The 15,440-nt window shown below is 41.7% G+C and overlaps 1 protein-coding gene across 2 annotated transcripts in view; it reads right to left on the bottom strand.

The window, feature by feature from the left end:
• Positions 1-15,440, bottom strand: part of GPC6 (glypican 6) — a 3,590,060-nt gene that overhangs the window by 750,566 nt on the left and 2,824,054 nt on the right. The window lies entirely within an intron of this gene.

The raw sequence follows: 15,440 nt of genomic DNA, 5'->3' as shown, positions 1-15,440 counted from the left end.
CCCTCAGGAACGGGGCTATAAGGCTATATTAAATCATTCATACTTGGCTATCCATTAGTTTCAGAATAATTAACAGGTATAAGTGTGTTATAATGTTTTTTTTCAATGGCATTCCTTGCCGGTTTATTTTGATCATGGAATAGAATCGTCATGTTATTTCTAAAACTGAAATGTATGCAAGTATCACTTAATCCCCCTGGTACTAAAAAGAACAAAAACTGTAAGTAGCCTAGATCTGATGTTAAGGGCTGTAATGCCTTTGGAACAGTTCTGCTCTATCAAAAAAAAACGGAAAATAATTGGTTACAGAGGAACAGTTACTATCAAATACCTCCTGTGCAGTCTTTTTGTTGTTTTTGGTAATTTTTGTGTAAGAGAAGAAATAGGCATTTGATTGTTGATGCATTTGTTCTTTTTTCCCTTACAATCCACAGACTGAATTCTTTGGTACTTTTATCATTCAACGGTTCTTTGATAAATTTACCTATTCATTACTGCTCAGAACTTAATACTTAAGTAGAAATAGTTTACAATCCTTGGCATCTTTTTCCAGGCTGTCATGACCCGACATACCATGAATTTAATTTAAGTTGTATGTTAGGAACAACTTCTATTCATCAATTTTCTTTTTACAACTTACTATCCGATCTACTTTTAATTAACTGCTTTAACCCTTAAACAGATGTTCCACTAAACGGATTTTCCTCTTTCATTCCCACCAGAGGAGGGCAGCAGAGAGAACACCACTAATTCTACCAATACATCCTATTTCACTCTGAATTAGCTCACTAAGGTTTCTGGCATGAATCACACCCTATATCCACTTCAAGGTGGGATAAACTGCTACTTATTCAGCCTCTAATAGACTTGGTGTGTTACTTATAGTTTCTCTTATGAGACAGTCCATCACAACATGACAGAAACCCTGTCCCGCATATAATCAATGCCATAAGCTATAATGCAGTTGTAATATGGTGGACGGAACATCCTCCATATCTGTGACGAAGTCTCCTGTCCTACAACTTTAAATAAGGCACTGAGGAGCGTATTTATCAAAGGGCTGTGTTGCCCTTGCACCATGCAACGGGACGCAAGAGCGATGCAACCCTTAAGTTGGATTTATCAAGCCATGCTAGGCCACCTTGCGTGACCCTTCGTGGCTTCATAAATCTAGAGGAACCCAGCACAAATGTCTGCGTTGCATTACTCTGCCCCAGGGAAGTGTTCCATGGGTGGTGCCTGGGTGTTGTCTAGGCACAAATCTGTCCTTGCCGCATCCGTCCGCAACAGGACTTGGATGCTACCTCCAAATGTTTTTGCCGAGGTTAAGGTCACCTGACTACCCCAAGATAATGGCAGAACACCGTCATGCTCAAGTGACTTTCACTCCAACCATTGGTTTTGTATATCTTTCACTTATGGTTTTCTGGGGTACTCAACCCCAAAAAATTATTTTCACCTTGGTCCTGATAAAAGCCACCACATCTCTGTGGAGGGTATAAAGCTGAAACATGTCGACCTTTATTGTTCTATGACAGGTTTAATAACCGTCTGCCATAGCCTTTTCCAATCCTGACCACAGGGTGCCCTAATAAAGTTTGTCTGGGACACCCAAGAGCCAGTTTTAGCTCGCATACACTGTTTCTTCTCTTCCCCTCACAACACTGTGCTCATCTACAGGTTTTAGGATGCCTCTATTACTCTACAAACAAAACATCCCTGAGCTCCCCCATCATAGAGAGGGGGTTCACAGTGTGAAGAGGCTACCCGATGATGAAGCATTCCACCTTCGGGTGGGTGAGGGAAACCGGCCTGTATAAGGGATACTCCAGCACTCGTTTTCAATACTGAGACTCAGGGGACTATTTTGTGTATTTCTATTCATTGTAGTACTCCAACAAAGAGTGTTGTACTCTGGTGCACAGTAAGGTCATCTTTTACCATGCTTTAAAAGTTAATACAATTGAGTATAAAATAACAAATGTGTTATAGAAAGCACCATTTTTTTCTTAAGTTTTCTTGGGGGACACCCTCCCCCAAATGGCCCTTTGTAGTAGTCAGGCTGGCTCGATGAACTTGCTATGCATCGTATGGGGGCTGGATTGACAACATGTGCCTGGGCTACTTTGGATTCCCAGTTCAGCCCTGACAATGAGTGCCCAGTTTTTACAATGTCACAGGGAAATATGTTGATTTTTACACTGTCTATCATCCAAAAAGTAGGAGTCAACACATTAAGGGGTTATTTGAAACCTTCTGCCACATGTTCATAAAAGTGGTATACATAGGCAAGGTCAATCTGATTCTGCAGCGTAAGTGCATGCATCTCATAGTTTTAGCATCAGTATTTTTTTCATATATGTTGTTGCTGGCCAATGCAGGCTAGCTTTAAAATTGATTATACATCACAAAATAAATCTCAACTTCGCATTTGCTACTATTTCTTTCAAATTATTTTCAAAATATGCGCATTCCTATATTTTCATTGGCTTCCATTTCAAGCTTTGCAGTAATTCTGGTGCAGTAATTTAGCATCAAAAGAATGACCCTGATTGGTCCCCATAGAAACTGAAAATTATCAGAATTGGTGTTACCTCATCCGATTTCCCCTGAAATTCCACATTTTCAGTTGTTTCCTCACTTAGAGATTTATCTTGGGGAGTCCCGCAAGGGCTGTATTACTGCATCTCCTGAAATTCCAAATGTTGTCATTTTTTTTTATTTCTGGCTTAATAGGGAATTTCATTTATTTATTTTATTTATTTATTTAAAAGGTTTTATATAGTGCTACTGGACCCAGGAGTATCAGAGCGCTTTACAGACAGATTAGAAGAATACATATCTAGTACACATGATAAACATACGAACAAATAAAGAGCTAGAACAAAATAGAACACAGTTACAGAATTAATAAAAACTGGCATGTGAACAAACATATCAGATTAGAAGAAGAGATTGAGAAAAGGGAGTAAATTAAGGGTAGGTAGGGGGGATGAGGGTGGATAGAAAGATAGGAGAGAAAAGGGTAGAGTGAGAAGGAGGGGAGGTAGTATGAGAAGAAGAGAGACGGGGTGGGATTGAGGAGAATGAAATGAGGACTGAATCAGAATAGGGATTATTAGGTGCCCCAATATTTGTTTAGAAGAAGCACCTTGAGTCTTTTTTTGAAGAGAGGGTAGGAGAGGTTGCAGCGGAGATCTTTGGGGAGCGAGTTCCAAATCGTAAGGGTATTAGCAGAGAATGCACGTGATTGTGTCTTTGTACAATTGAGTCTCGGGGGGATGAGGACGAGGGCGTTGGTGCTTCTCAAGGACCTGGAGCACCCAGCTTTTTGTAGTTTGTTAGAGAGGTAAGAGGGGGTGTTCTGGTGAAGGGCTTTGTGAGTAATACATGTCAACTTGAAGGTGGATCTACCTTCAATTGGGAGCCAGTTAAGGTTTTTGAGGATAGGAGAAATGTGATCGAAACATTTACAATCAGAGATGAGTCAACAGCCAGGTTGAGGACAGATTTGATCGGGGTAAGGTGGACTTTAGGTGTGCCAGCAAGGGTGGCGTTACCATAATCAAGTCTGGACAGTACAAGAGATTGGACAACAATTTTGAAATTGTCTGCAGGAATGAAAGGTTTGATTTTTTTAAGGTGGAGAAGGGAGAAGAGAGCACCTTTCGTGTCATTTTTAATGTGTGGGATGAGAGTAAGATTGTTATCAATGCTGATGCCCAAGGATTTGACCGAGTCATCTGCTTAGGCCCTCATTTAGAGTTTCTAAAATATTTTGGAGCAATACCATAAACCGGTAATAGTGGTAATACTTGGCCAATCATGGTATTTCCATAAAAGCAACTTTATATAGAAAAAGGGTGTTTCTATATATTTTTCTGCCTTTGAAGATGCATTGTGAGAATCTACTTATTGTTTGCGCTAATGAACCCAGCTTACCTGTGCTGTAATGCAATACTACTGCAATGTTTACTACAGTGGGACCATGTACCTTGAAAGGGAAACATCTACTAAAAGAGGGCAGAAATGATAACCATGTGATCAACACTGCTTTTGTCTGGATCCAGCAACTCAAAATGTAGCTCCTGTGCTACTACAAAACTCTGGCTCACCTGGGTACTTGGCAACCACCAGATCTCTCTTTGATCTTCCCAATGCAACACTACCAGATTCTTTGATAATATACTTTAGTTTTGTCATTGAGTGCAATTCCTTCCCATCCCTTTTCTAACCTCTAAACCAATTGTATCTTACAGATGCTTATATTAAACTGCACACTGTAGGCCACAGTCTACAAATCTGTTTTAATATTCTGCTATACTCGCCTGCTATTTTCCTGGTCTGCATTCAAGCATGCATTCGTGCTTACACTGCCACCTCTCCTTCCACCTTAAATCTGCCCCATTTGCCCCTTGAACCTCATTCTTCATCCCCTCATACTCACTACCTTGAAAACAGTTTCTAAACTTTATAGGGTGATTACTACAGCCCATGTCATTAGGGGCACAATGCATTTTGGATATTGTAGTCTTGGTTTAGGTCCAATGATCAAATTAATCTATACACCCAGTACCAGGTATTTGCAGGTGAAGAGCCCCGGACTGGAATCAGTGTCCATTATGGAGCGAGGTAGCCATTCTTGAACATTATTTGATCCACAAAGAACCAGTCTCTGTCCTGTACTTACTCCTCCGTTATAGGAGAGAATACACATACAAAGCATAATAAAATATTATGAAGAAGAACTGTTGTAAGGCAGAAGATAATTATTTGGCTTTGGAAGAATCATGTGGAATTTGCATAGGTGAGTTACAAAAATATAGCAGTGGCTTGTCCACAGGTGGCGCCAGGGAGTCGCCAACTGCCCCGCTCTGCTCTCAAGTGCCTAGCATGTTACAGCATTTAAATGACTACAAATGATTTCACTGTTTATTTGTTTCCATGTAAAAGCTTTAATATCACCTTGGCAGGAGAGGGCTTCACTAGTTGCATTGTGTAGTGCAAGGCAGTTGTTGCTACAGACCAACCATTCACAGTCACAATACATATATGACATGATGCACTGATTTCAAGCAGTGTAACATGTCAGAGAATGGAGCTTCGGGGATTGTCAATCATACACCCTTTTGCCCTATCAGAAGTAGCAATATAGAACAAGAGTCTACCTCCAACTCTATCTTACTTCTGGTCGGGTAGAAGCTCATGGACCTCCTGGTGTGCGGCTTTCCAGAGTTAGGAGATGGGGAGTCAAGAATCATGCCCTCAAAAGATAAAGAGTATGCAAGTTCATGTGAAAGAGGACTGCCCTTTGAAACTATTGTGTGTTCAGAAGTCTCCAACTTTGTATGAGTTTGTCTGCATGCCAGGGACTGAATGTGTAGGTCTGTGTTTTTGTATGCATGCACGGAACTGTCTGTGTATGTGTTTATATGCATGAAAGTGTGTGCCAGTATATGCACTTGTGAGTAGGGTGGCATCCTTTCTGCGTGGCTGAGAAAATATGAAAATCGAGACATGGTTATCCCTCTATTCCACGTCGTACGAGCCTCAGTACAACATTCTGAATACATTCTATTTATATTGTAAAATAATGCATAGGGATGACTCCAGTGACGTAGGGGGCAGGGCTTAGGTAAGGGAGGCAGGATGCACCTAATAAAAAAAGTTGTCCTGAGAGACTGTGTGGTCCAGTGCAGGTCCTATTTTGGCGATAGCAGTGCATGCAAGCAAACAATAAATTATGTACTAGTATGGTAAACTGGTCTGCCTGGCTTACATTACCTAAATCAACAGAACCCCTTCTGGCAGGTTCATTCTAACAGCAGCAGGACTCCGGCTGAGACTGATAATAAATGGCACAGGTTAAAGCTTTTGTCATTTTTAGTCATTGTGATGATGCTAAAGGGTTGTCAAGATGAGTCTGTGTGGTTACTAGTTTCAGGGCCTGGATATAACTTGCAACTTCTCAGGGACTCCAGTGTATGGTACTGCTTATCTAGTCATGTTTCAATCCATCCAGTTTAAAGACATCTTAGACCAGTTCTTCTAACACTGAATAATTATAACCTAACATTCTGCAAATTTCGCAGACACTTGGGAGTAAGTGTTAAACAGTATTTTCCAAAGGTAGATTCACCAACCCACTTCCATGGTAGTGCCAGTGGTACCCACAGCCAGCGACTACCCTCCTGTAGCAGTCACTTGCCCACCTAGAGAGTGGACACCTGACTCAACTCTGCTCACTAGAAGCATGGAAGCTGGGTGGTCTTGGGTCAGTGTTATTCAGCTTCTGCTCCTCCTATTACCAACCTGGGGACTTGAGAGAGGTGGCAGGCTAGTCCTGGTGAGTGGCTTAGGCATTACATTTACAGCCTGCATCCCCTCCTCCCTCCTATACTACAGGAGCCAGAAGTCAATGTGCCTGCCCTGCAGGGCTGAACTGGTCATAGCAGGCACCGGGCATTTTCCCGGTGGGCTGGAATGGTAGGGTCGGATTTGGACCGGTGGGGGGCATTTTTGTTACTGAGGGCTGTACTCACCCAATCCTCATTTTACTTCTATCATCTCCTGAATAAACACTTATTAGACTCTTGCCTTTTCTATCCCTCCATTATCCTTTTTAATCCAAATACCAGACTCACATGTCCACCGCTCAAATGAACTCCTATTTCTCTATACTAATCCACCAGTAATCCTTTTTGGGTTCCGGAGAAGCATGTTACTTGTCAAAACGTGTTTTGGTGCCTCATCATGGGTAGGAAGGACTATATAAATATAATTACAATAGTGTACCTTTTCTTTAAAAGATAATGTAGGGGGAGCCATATCCCTGTCCACCTTGAGACCCCTTTTTATACTTTAGTTATTCTTTAGAGCAAGGCCTTCCAAAACATCTACCCTTGCCAAGGGGCTGAATAGGCATATTTAAATACTTGTCAATAGTGCAGAACCTTTTTTTCATGACAGGGATATTTTCATTGGGCAGCAGCCTAATTCCCACCTTGGAAACGCTCAACTCCTGCTGATTTCCCAGGAGAAATTTAAAAATGTATTCAGGGTGGAAAAGTGTTTTGCAAATATTTTTGACCTTAAAATTTGTTTCTGTGAAATATTTTGAGTGCATAAATTGCACAGTGAGTCTCAACTCACATCTTAGGAATACACATTCTGATCTTACACGTTTAAAAGTAGTCATTTGCGCCTCTAAGACTACTTTAGTTGGTCAAATGGCTTCAAGAATCGGGCGCTTAACTGCAGTTCAACTTTAGAAAGAGAGGCTAATATCATTTTACAGAACGTATTTTTGGAAAATACACTTCTAATCATTCTGTATTATCAAATAAATGAAGCTATTGTTTGTAAAAAAACATAATATTTCTTTTATTTCACTTTCAGGGTATACAAGGAAAAAACATGGAATAAGTGTTTAACTTTGATTTTCAGGCTCCTGGGAAGCTCCTGTATTACAGAAGAGGTCAGACATAAGCATTGCCTTTTCTGTAAAGCGCATTACAAGGGTTCAAATGTCATGCCTGCAAAATGTGAAACTCTGTGGGGGCTTGGCCCCATGCAAATGAGGAACCCCACAGCAGGTACACACCTGAACCTTGCTACAGATGTAATCGCAGGGCTCAGAAATGCCATTTCTTTCACTTCCTTAGGACACCCCTTGGAAAGCAGCACATAACAGATCCCAGGATCACCCCAGGATACCCTCAGATGGCAGTACAGTCATGGACTACACTCCTCTGTCAGAACCCCCCCCCCCCCACACACACAAAAGCAAACTAAACTCACACTAAGGGGCTTATTAAAATGGCGGTCGGAATTTCCTCTGACCGACACCATGTCGGAAACGGGACCGGCCGACCTCAGGTTAGTGGTACAAACTGCCTAATTATGTTGCGACCGCACATGGTGCGGTTGCATTCCCATATTTCCCTATGGGAGCATCTGTTACAGATGTAAACCGGCTGTAGCACAGGCTCCCATTAGAAATGGGAGGTTGTGTGAATCCCTTCACCACATGGCAGACACCTCAAGGTGCCTGCCACAATGTGCAGGGATCAACGTGCCCTCTCGGCCCCCAACCAGAGGCTGAAAACAGAAGGGCCCCCTGCTAGGGACCCCCAAACACGCTTTCTGAGAGGCTTTTTGTTATAACTGAAGTTCCAGGTTGACAAGCTGACGGCAGTCTGCAGTGTTTTACTTGAGTAATAAATAAGTATGCACAAGACGTTGGGTCTTCATCACTACATTTCCCATATCAGAGCACCCAGCATGGAAAGCCTGCCGGAAAATGTACATCGTAATCCGGATGGAGTAAAACGCTGTCTATATGGATTTCGAGCAGATTCCGACTGTCTGACAGGCTCCCTGATCCCATCAGAAGCCATCCGGAATGACCAGCCGGTTTCAATTCTGACTGGCTGTATTGTAATCAGCAGGTCGGAATTGAAAACTAAGATCGAAGGCTTTACGAGCGACATCATAATAGGCCCCTAAATTAACATGTAAACCATCCTACTGTTGTGTCCTTTCCAACATATTAACTTAATTAGAGAGTTACCACACATGTTTTTGTAAGCAGTTGTAAGGACCTGGATTGTGCCACATGCCCCAAAAGAGAGTATACACCAGCACAAAGCAATACAATGCACACAAGTATATAATCACACACCATGTGACTCAAGCACTTTCTCGAACTTCTTGAGATAGGCATGTCTTTCTGACTTTATGCATTTTCTACTTCAAGGGATGAATTTGTGAATACGTTCAAGGTGAACACAGGAAACATTAGTTTCTCTTCTGTAACTCTGCAACAGCACAATAACCCGAATTAGCAAGTTATTTTCTGCTGCGCATGGTCAGGCGGGCCTGCTGAATACACAAAAAGGCATATGGCCTTCTCCAGAGGGATGATAGTTCTGTAATGGAGGATTCCTCTTCAAACAGATGGCGTCTCCACAGTACAATTGCTGCTCAAGGAGGCAGCGGCACAATTTCAGTGATTTTCAATTTCAAAGAAAAAAAAGAAAACTGCTGCTGTGAACAATGCCAACTGAAATTATTTTTTTCAAGGTATCTTTGAACAAGTGGGACTGAAAGAAAAGGAAGTGCCTGTAAATGAAAGGCAAGATGGAATGGCACAAAGAACCTAGTTTAAGCGGAATACTTAACTTGGGAGGACATTAAAGAACAGAGTAAGTGACTTCAAGCTCAATGCTATTTAATGAAAACTTAAATAGGCTCATACGTTTTTGAAATCTGGATACTGGTTTGAACAGTTCTACAGTGTTACTTCCTAGTCCTTCCTATCTAATAATGTAGCCTTTCCTCTTTAGTGGCCATTTGGGCAGAAGATTTAACACTCTAGGGTCCGAACCCTGGCTGCCTACCTCTATGAATCTAACGTCTCACCAAGAAAGCCTTACAATAATCAATTGAGTGAAACTTTATTATTTTTTTAAACTCCTGAAAGGGCCGTGCAGTGTTTGAATGCTAACTAAATTCTGGATAGGTATTTTCTTCTTCTTTCATCATTTGGTTTAATTATTTATCGTCTTTGTGTTTTTTTCTGTCATGTTTGTTGCTTCAAATAGAGCTTCCACTTGACATTTTCATTTGAAAATTTCAAATAACAACCCATCTTCATTATTCTTCTGTGACTCCGAATTGCTGTCATTTGAAGCACAAAAAGTTAAGAATGGGATACTGAGCCTTGAGTCACTTGGGGGCCAATTCTCTCGAATCCGCTTTGGTTTGTGATTAAATCAAATAGGTTCTATGTGTCATTACAGAAGGCTGGAAAAGGGTATTTATTTTTTAGAGTACGTTCTATTTCTTTCTCTGCCTTTACTGTGTGTTTGTTGGTCTTAGTGCCTTTTGAGGTAATGTTTATACTCTATAAGTGTATTTCTGTCCCATTCCATTCTATTCTATTCTATTTAATGGGTCATATTTATGAGCCAGTTTGCGTCGCTCTTGCGCCATGCAACGTGGTGAAAGCGCAACACAAACCTTACATGTGATTTATGACGCCACACACGGCCACTTTGCGTGGCCCTGAGTGGATTTATAAATCTGGAGTAAGGCAATGCAACACAAATTGCTGCGTTGCCTTACTCTTCCCTGTTCCATTGGCATTGCATGGGTTTTCCACACAACTCCCATGGTTTTAGATGCCTTCCCAGATTTACCAGAATTAGTACACCTGGGAATGCACAAAAATATACCCCTCCTTAGGTGAGGGGTTATGAGGAGAAATATCTTTATTTCTCCTCATTACTTCCTCTTTCTATATCTGCTGCATTTTGCAGCACACATAGAAAGAGGAATATGCCTCTCAGGATTGTTGTTGTGCAGGAAGATGTCCCTTCCTGCACAAAAATTATGTTGCATGCAATGCCATCTCTGACATGCACAAGAGGGTGCACTGTCAGTGGGATTTGTTCTAAGCAACAACCTAGGAGCCCGACTCGACTGAAGAACATTAACCTTTGAAGATGATTTAATTCCAGGGCAATCTTATCATTGCTTCAGAAGGAACTGAAGGGTTCCTTTTCCTGCTTCATCAAATACCTTGAAGTTAACAAATCCATCTTGTGCTGACACTTTATTTGTTGCCCTGAATTGAGGACCTTGTAGCATCACATCTCTGGACATTTCTCTGCAATTAATATGGGATCTACCCTAAGCTCTAACTCTCTCAAATTCTTCAAATGATAGAGAGGTCATTGACAGTACTGGGCACGTAGACAGTTAACTGAAAAGTTGGTCAATTAAGAGCATTTGATCTATAATATTTGATTAGTTCATCGCTACGACCAGCGACCAAATGTATTAGCCCTACAACTGACCATCTTATTGTCTATCGCCTTATTTATGACACGTTATTGTCTTTATAACTGCAACCACCTACACCGTGTGATCGCCTTATTTCACAGAGCACCAATTATGCTTACTGTAGATCCTGTATATGTTTAGAGTTTAATTTCTTTTCTTAATCTCTCTCTATAAATGACTTACGAGTAATCAAGTGTCCTAACACTATTATTTACATGTATTTGTTCATTTGATTAGAATATTGACAATCCATAATTCTTACTAAATAATTTGGTAAATGATACCTAGAAGGACTTGTGTTGTTCTTTATTATACGTACCCTGTCCTTCTTAGGTCTAAGAGCAGGTTCTGTGGTTATCATAAGACAACTTAGATGTTGGTAAATTCCTCTCTGATCACCCCCTGCTTTTCACCAGTAATAATATTTCTCCACTCTTATTCAGCCTTTTCCCCTCAGTCATCTAAATTTCATCTAAGTATTCCAACTCTCCAGCTGCCTGGTACATGCAAATACTTGTAATATAAGTAAGTAATACTTTATTGCATATGGTTAATTAAAACCTTTACAAACTTGAGTACAAAACAGTATTCAAATAACCTTGGTTAAAATACATTTACACTCTTCAAAAAACAAGTTCTTTTGAAAAACAGTATTACATCGTCTACGGCCTGAGCCTCTCCTTACATGTTAGCCCTTCAGACTAGGTCCGCACCGTTTTTTTTAGTTTTCTGGATTAGGAGGCTCACCTTCTGTAAGAATTTGGAGGCCCTACAGGCCGTTTGCAACTGGAAACTGTTCAGTGCTAACATAACGGCCTGCATGTTCTGATTTGATAAAAACTAAATATTTGTGATAGGTAGTAACATCTCAGACTAATCAGTGATGGACAAATGCACAGAATGTGAGTCAGTGTTTCTTCAGAACGGCCACATAGTCTGCATAGCGATGTTGGCCATGTTTGCTTCCATACTGGGGTCTGATCCTTTGTGATGTAGGTGCCCAGGCGTATGCATAATAGCATTTGTTGTGTGGATGGTGTTATATAGTTGACTAGGTATGGTTGTGGGGCACTTCTCTCATACGTGACTAGCACCGTCCAGCCATGTTTTTTCTTTGCGAGGGCGGCTTTGTCGACAATCATGGATTTTTGTTTTGCTGTGCTGTTGGCTATTTTTTTGAAGGCCATGAAGGGATGGTTAGTATTCCATGCCTCTCGCATGTTAAGTTGTGTCAGTGCATCTTCCAAAGATGTTTTCCATATGTTTTTTTCATTTGTTCGGTTATTTATTTCGCACCAACAATGGCCCATCAGCGTGTCCTCACTTGCTGCCGTTAATTTCCAGCACATTTTTAGAATCCCGGCTTGCCTGACTTGGTGCTGATTTGAAAGCCCGAATTCCAGGCGTACTTGTGCTTGTGATACAAACCTTGGTATGTGAAAGATGTATTTGAACAGATTTGACTGTTGTAAGTTCAAACATTTTGCGTCTTTACCTCTGAATAGCTCCGAACCATACGTGAGGGATGGTAGAAACTTTGCCTCAATCACTTTCAAGAGGTAAAGGTTGGATGGGCATTTCAATTTTGTTTTCAGAACTTTAGAGCAAACTGTAGTTTATTAGACTGCGCTTTTCTATGCAGTTGGTGAGTTCTTAGTGACCAACTTGAGTCGACCACTACCCCCAGGTACTTGTAAGAGTTACTTAGCTCTATAGTGGTGCCCGCAATGTGCCATTTAGAGGGTTGTCTCCCTTGCCGGGGTCAGAAGCAGATGTAATATAAGGTTCCTGAAACAATCCTGACATCTTCAACAGAACCAACATTTCCTTGCAAACTATTGAACATTACTTTTTTAGCATGTTTCTAAAATCAGAGTCTGCTAAACTGACGCTGGTAACTCACCAGTTTTAATACCTGTTGATATTATATTTAATTACTAATTGTGTGAAATCAGATGGATAGCTACTTGATCCGACTGATGTAACAGTTATTCAGATAAAAGAGTCATAAATCATTATCCATCTCTACCAGTGACAATAACAACACATTAGAGCAGTAGATTTATACATGCACTGTTCTATGTTTGTTATTTCTGTGTTTAGGTGCATCAATTCATTACTCATTGTGTGTAACCTAGGGAATTTAACAATGCAAACTAGTTTAATTTTAGTGCTTAGCTACAGTTAGCCTTGCTTCATCATAATCATGCTATGAGGAAGTAGCTTTCTCCATCTGATCCTACGAAACAAGAGCCTATATCAGAACTGTCAAGTAAAATATAAACTTCACCATTTGAGGCGGGGACAAGGCCATGGAGAGGTTGGGGCATCCAGCCCAGGAGTACCCACAAGGCACTTTGCTCCAGTCCTGCCCCAATGCCTCTCCTCCAAAATAAAGAGAAATAGCTTGGTAAAGCTGGTGACGATGTCCTGGGTGTTTTCATCACCTTAATGGATGTCTGCAGTTCAAAGCCTCTAAAAATGAGTTTGAAGTCAAGTGTTTACATAGGTTTTCACCTTGCTTTCAGTGGCACAGTATGATATCAGCATCTCACCGGGCGACGGTGTAAAGGGAGCCAATATTGTATGTTACAAAGTGGCACCTTGCGAGTTGGCAGGCCTACTATATATCTGGAGCAGAAACTCATAAAATGTTAGTTACTCTGGTGAACTGGTGTTGGTCCCACCAACACCAGTAGATTCTTGTGTAGTGTGCAGAGTGTTAGTTATACCATTCACTATGACATATGCTATCGGGATATTAAGAGATATTTACGTTGATACCGGGCCTTTGTGTCCCAAACTTTAACAGTGAACAGCAATTTGATCTCAGTAACCCATCAGTCAGTTGCAACATCAGTGATGTGTCTACCGCGAAGATGAAACAAGGTGCGGAGTGAACACATGGAACTACAGAAGTGACTAAGATGCCTAAACTACACCGCACTCTCGGCCCGCACCCACACGGTAACAGACAGACCGGGAAGGCTGTTAGCTTGGTTATTGCGCCAAGAACAACCCCAAAATCCCATACATGCAATACGCACAACAATAGGACACACAGTATATACACAACATGAGATACATGCGGTGATGACAAGACATTATACTGCCCTCCATGAATCTACTGCCCAACATGACCAGGTACACATGGACACCTTTTTTAACTCTGGGCTTCTACCCATCAGAACATCAGAGCAGCGCAAAACTCTGATCTTGATTGACCCTGATGAGATTTGAGAAACCATAGCGATATTGGCAGCAGGTAAAACCCCTGGTCCTCATAGCCTACCTTCAGAATACTACAAAGCATATGCAGCGTCTTTAGTCCCACGACTACACGCCCTATACACTGCCACCCTGGAGGGAGTCTGGTCTCCCCGCATCCTTAAGCGAAGCTCGTCTGGTTGCACTCCGCAATACCGATAAGGATCCAGCAGAACTGGGTTCATATTGTGCCCTTGCTTATTAAAAAAAAGATTACAAAATAGTAGTGAAACTACTAGCGGATCAGTTAGCACCTCTAGTAACATCCCTAGTTCACGCTGATCAAAACTGGTTTATGCCAGCCTGCAGCACTTCATTGAATTTTTGGCGCTTCTTCAGTGTTGCTAAGTACTCGCTGGACTGGTGACCCTCTTCTGGTTGTCTAATACTATACTTAGAGAAGGCCTTTGATACCCTAGAGTGGAGCTACCTGTTTGCCATTCTACCATGTTACGGATTCAGGGATGCCTTCCTCAGCACTGTCAAACTGTTGTATAATGGCCCAATGGTTAGAGTGAAGACAGGGCCTCACATTTTGGCTTCATTCAGAGTGAAACGAGGGACCAGACAAGGATGCCCACTGTCCTCATTGTTGTTCTTATTGGCTATTGAGCCCCTGGCGGCAGCTGTTCGAATGCCTGGGACAGAATGGGGAATTCCCCTAGGAGACGGTAAACACGTAATTTCACTGTACACAGATGACCTCCTTATATATATCAAGGATGTGTTATCGATCCAGCCATCGCTGGCACACACTCTGGGAGAGTTTGCTGCTCTATCAAGGTTGAAAGTAAATTCGTCAGTGTTGTGTCAATACCCGTTTGATAAAAAAGGCCCTAACTCAGGATACAGGCTAAACAATATTTACATAGCATGGCAAACTGATTTATTTAGATACCTCAGGGTCGGAGTCTTCCATCAGCAACAGGACCTATTTGACGGCAACCTGGGTAAAGTGTTGGCATCAATCCACTGTCAGATGTTGTTTTGTGACACGTTCCACTTGACAGTCACAAGTCATGTGGCCTTGATCAAAATGATACTCTTACCACAACTTTTATACTACTTTTCTAACTTGCCCTTATACATACCACCACTGTTTTTCCGAACCCTTGAAGGAGCGGTAAGGGGTTTCATCTGGGGAAACTCCTGTAACAGAGTTGCCCTTCAGAAACTCTACCTACCGACAAACCAAGGAGGACTCGCACTGCCCAATCTAGAATAATACTACATTGCTGCGAAACTGCAGTGGGTGGCCAGGTGGCTCTCCAGGAATAATCTGCCCGACACAGCAACCATCTCCCCACCCTGGTCCCTCTGCGCCC

The sequence above is a fragment of the Lissotriton vulgaris genome, chromosome 8 (assembly GCF_964263255.1).
Source record: "Lissotriton vulgaris chromosome 8, aLisVul1.2, whole genome shotgun sequence".
NCBI lineage: Eukaryota > Metazoa > Chordata > Amphibia > Caudata > Salamandridae > Lissotriton > Lissotriton vulgaris.
This window is presented reverse-complemented; position numbering and strand designations above follow the sequence as displayed.